The sequence below is a fragment of the Ischnura elegans genome, chromosome 6 (genome assembly GCF_921293095.1).
Source record: "Ischnura elegans chromosome 6, ioIscEleg1.1, whole genome shotgun sequence".
NCBI classification, from domain to species: domain Eukaryota; kingdom Metazoa; phylum Arthropoda; class Insecta; order Odonata; family Coenagrionidae; genus Ischnura; species Ischnura elegans.
Genome location: NC_060251.1, coordinates 112,247,579 through 112,252,679, shown reverse-complemented (window position 1 = coordinate 112,252,679; position 5,101 = coordinate 112,247,579).

Sequence of the window (5,101 nt, the reverse complement as noted above, 5' to 3'; positions counted from 1 at the left end):
CGAATTTTATTACTACAAGCACGATTTCAGTGCCAGATAAATAGAAATACAAAATGACACCCAAAAATTGAATTTTATTGCGAGAAACACGATATCAGTTAGTGATAAAAAAAATGCAAGAACACACCCCAGATTCGAATTTTTTTGCTACAAGCACGATTTCAGTGCAAGATAAATAAAAAATACAAAATGAACCCAAAAATTGAATTTTATTGCGAGAAACACGATTTCAGTTCGTGATAAAAAGATGCAAGAACACACCCCAGATTCGAATTTTATTGCTACAAGCACGATTTCAGTGCAAGATAAATAGAAATACAAAATAACATTAAAAATTGAATTTTATTGCGAAAAACACGATTTCAGTTCGTGATAAAAAAATGCAAGAACACACCCCAGATTCGAATTTTATTTCTACAAGAACGATTTCAGTGCAAGATAAATAGAAATACAAAATGACACACAGAAATTGAATTTTATTGCGAGAAACACGATTTCAGTTTTTGATTAAAAAAATGCAGGAATACACCCCAGATTCGAATTTTATTTCTACGAGCACGATTTCAGTGCAAGAAAAATAGAAATACAAAATGACACTCAAAAATTGAATTTTATTCGAAAAACACGATTTCAGTTCGTGATAAAAAAATGCAGGAATACACCCCAGATTCGAATTTTATTGCTACAAGCACGATTTTAGTGAAAGATAATTAGAAATACAAAATGACACTCAAAAATTGAATTTTATTGCGAAAAACACGATTTCAGTTCGTGATAAAAAAATGCAAGAACAAACCCCAGATTCGAATTTTATTGCTATAAGCACGATTTAAGTCCAAGATAAATAGAAATACAAAATGACACTCAAAAATTGAATTTTATTGCGAGAAACACGATTTCAGTTTGTGATTAAAAAAATGCAGGAATACACCCCAGATTCGATTTATATTGCTACGAGCACGATTTTAGTGCAAGATAAATAGAAATACAAAATGACACTAAAAATTGAATTTTATTGCGAAAAACACGATTTGAGTTCGTGATAAAAACAAATGCAAGAACACACTTCAGATTCGAATTTTATTGCTACATGCACGATTTCAGTGCAAGATAAATAGAAATACAAAATGACCCAAAAAAATTAATTTTATTGTGAGAAACACGATTTCAGTTCGTGACAAAAAAAATGCAAGAGCACACCCCAGATTCGAATTTTATTACTACAAGCACGATTTCAGTGCCAGATAAATAGAAATACAAAATGACACCCAAAAATTGAATTTTATTGCGAGAAACACGATATCAGTTAGTGATAAAAAAAATGCAAGAACACACCCCAGATTCGAATTTTTTTGCTACAAGCACGATTTCAGTGCAAGATAAATATAAATAAAAAATGACACTAAAAATTGAATTTTATTGCGAAAAACACAATTTCAGTTCGTGATTAAAAAATGCAAGAACACACCTCAGATTCGAATTTCATTGCTACAAGCACGATTTCAGTGCAACATAAATAGAAATACAAAATGACACTCAAAAATTGAATTTTATTCCGTGAAACACGATTTCAGTTCGTGATAAAAAAAATACTACAACACACCCCAGATTCGAATTTTATTGCTACAAGCACGATCTCAGTGCAACATAAATAGAAATACAAAATGACACTCAAAAATAGAATTTTATTGCAAGAAACACGATTTCAGTTCGTGATAAAAAGATGCAAGAACAAACCCCAGATTCGAATTTTATTGCTACAAGCACGATTTCAGTGCAACATAAATAGAAATACAAAATGACACTCAAAAATTGAATTTTATTGCTAGAAACACGATTTGAGTTCGTGATAAAAACAAATGCAAGAACACACTTCAGATTCGAATTTTATTGCTACATGCACGATTTCAGTGCAAGATAAATAGAAATACAAAATGACCCAAAAAAATTAATTTTATTGTGAGAAACACGATTTCAGTTCGTGACAAAAAAAATGCAAGAGCACACCCCAGATTCGAATTTTATTACTACAAGCACGATTTCAGTGCCAGATAAATAGAAATACAAAATGACACCCAAAAATTGAATTTTATTGCGAGAAACACGATTTCAGTTAGTGATAAAAAAAATGCAAGAACACACCCCAGATTCGAATTTTTTTGCTACAAGCACGATTTCAGTGCAAGATAAATAAAAAATACAAAATGAACCCAAAAATTGAATTTTATTGCGAGAAACACGATTTCAGTTCGTGATAAAAAAAAAATGCAAGAACACACCCCAGATTCGAATTTTATTGCTACCAGGACGATTTCAGTGCAAGATAAAAAGAAATACAAAATAACATTAAAAATTGAATTTTATTGCGAAAAACACGATTTCAGTTCGTGATAAAAAAATGCAAGAACACACCCCAGATTCGAATTTTATTTCTACAAGAACGATTTCAGTGCAAGATAAATAGAAATACAAAATGACACACAGAAATTGAATTTTATTGCGAGAAACACGATTTCAGTTTTTGATTAAAAAAATGCAGGAATACACCCCAGATTCGAATTTTATTGCTACGAGCACGATTTCAGCGCAAGAAAAATAGAAATACAAAATGACACTCATAAATTGAATTTTATTCGAAAAACACGATTTCAGTTCGTGATAAAAAAATGCAGGAATACACCCCAGATTCGAATTTTATTGCTACAAGCACGATTTTAGTGAAAGATAATTAGAAATACAAAATGACACTCAAAAATTGAATTTTATTGCGAAAAACACGATTTCAGTTCGTGATAAAAAAATGCAAGAACAAACCCCAGATTCGAACTTTATTGCTATAAGCACGATTTAAGTCCAAGATAAATAGAAATACAAAATGACACTCAAAAATTGAATTTTATTGCGAGAAACACGATTTCAGTTTGTGATTAAAAAAATGCAGGAATACACCCCAGATTCGATTTATATTGCTACGAGCACGATTTTAGTGCAAGATAAATAGAAATACAAAATGAATCTCAAAATTTTGGATTTTATTGCGAGAAGCATGATTTCAGTTCGTGATAAAAAAAATGCAAGAACACACCCCAGATTTGAATTTTATACCTACAAGCACGATTTCAGTGCAAGATAAATATAAATAAAAAATGACACTAAAAATTGAATTTTAATGCGAAAAACACGTTTTCAGTTCGTATTAAAAAAATGCAAGAACACACCCCAGATTCGAATTTTATACCTACAAGCACGATTTCAGTGCAAGATAAATATAAATAAAAAAAGACACTAAAAATTGAATTTTATTGCGAAAAACAAATTTTCAGTTCGTGATAAAAAAATGCAAGAACACACCCCAGATTCGAATTTCATTGCTACAAGCACGATTTCAGTGCAACAAAAATAGAAATACAAAATGACACTCAAAAATTGAATTTTATTCCGTGAAACACGATTTCAGTTCGTGATAAAAAAAATACTAGAACACACCCCAGATTCGAATTTTATTGCTACAAGCACGATTACAACGCAAGATAAATAGAAATACAAAATGACACTCAAAAATAGAATTTTATTGCAAGAAACACGATATCAGTTCGTGATAAAAAGATGCAAGAACACACCCCAGTTTCGATTTTTATTGCTACCAGGACGATTTCAGTGCAAGATAAAAAGAAATACGAAATAACATTAAAAATTGAATTTTATTGCGAAAAACACGATTTCAGTTCGTGATAAAAAAATGCAAGAACAAACCCCAGATTCGATTTTTATTGCTACAAGCACGATTTCAGTGCAAGATAAATAGAAATACAAAATGACCCAAAAAAATTAATTTTATTGCGAGAAACACGATTTCAGTTCGTGACAAAAAAAATGCAAGAGCACACCCCAGATTCGAATTTTATTGCTACAAGCACGATTTCAGTGCCAGATAAATAGAAGTACAAAATGACACCCAAAAATTGAATTTTATTGCGAGAAACACGATTTCAGTTCGTGATAAAAAAAATGCAAGAACAATCCCCAGATTCGAATTTTATTGCTACAAGCACGATTTCAGTGCCAGATAAAAAGAAATACAAAATGACACCCAAAAATTGAATTTTATTGCGAGAAACACGATTTCAGTTCGTGATAAAAAAATGCAAGAACGCACCCCAGATTCGAATTTTTTTGCTGCAAGCACGATTTCAGTGCAAGATAAATAGAAATACAAAATGACACCAAAAATTGAATTTCATTGCGAGAAATACGATTTCAGTTCGTGATAAAAAAAAATGCAAGAACACACCCCAGATTCGAATTTTATTGCTACAAGTACGATTTCAGTGCAAGATAAATAGAAATACAAAATAACATTAAAAATTGAATTTTATTGCCGAAAACACGATTTCAGTTCGTGATAAAAAAATGCAAGAACACACCCCAGATTCGAATTTTATTCCTACAAGAACGATTTCAGTGCAAGATAAATAGAAATACAAAATGACAGTCAAAAACTGAATTTTATTGCGAAAAACACGATTTCAGTTCGTGATAAAAAAATGCAAGAACAAACCCCAGATTCGAATTTTATTGCTACAAGCACGATTTCAGTGCAAGATAAATAGAAATACAAAATGACACTATGAAATTGAATTTTATTGCGAGAAACACGATTTCAGTTTGTGATTAAAAAAATGCAGGAATACACCCCAGATTCGAATTTTAATGCTACTAGCACGATTTCAGTGCAAGATAAATAGAAATACAAAATGAATCTAAAAAATTGGATTTTATTGCGAGAAACATGATTTCAGTTCGTGATAAAAAAATGCAAGAATAAACCCCAGATTCGAATTTTATACCTACAAGGACGATTTCAGTGCAAGATAAATAAAAATACAAAATGACACTAAAAATTGAATTTTATTGCGAAAAACACGATATCAATTCGTGATAAAAAAATGCAAGAACACACCCCAGTTTCGAATTTTATTGCTACAAGCACGATTTAAGTCCAAGATAAATAGAAATACAAAATGACACTCAAAAAATGAATTTTATTGCGAGAAACACGATTTCAGTTCGTGATAAAAAATTGCAAGAACAAACCCCAGAT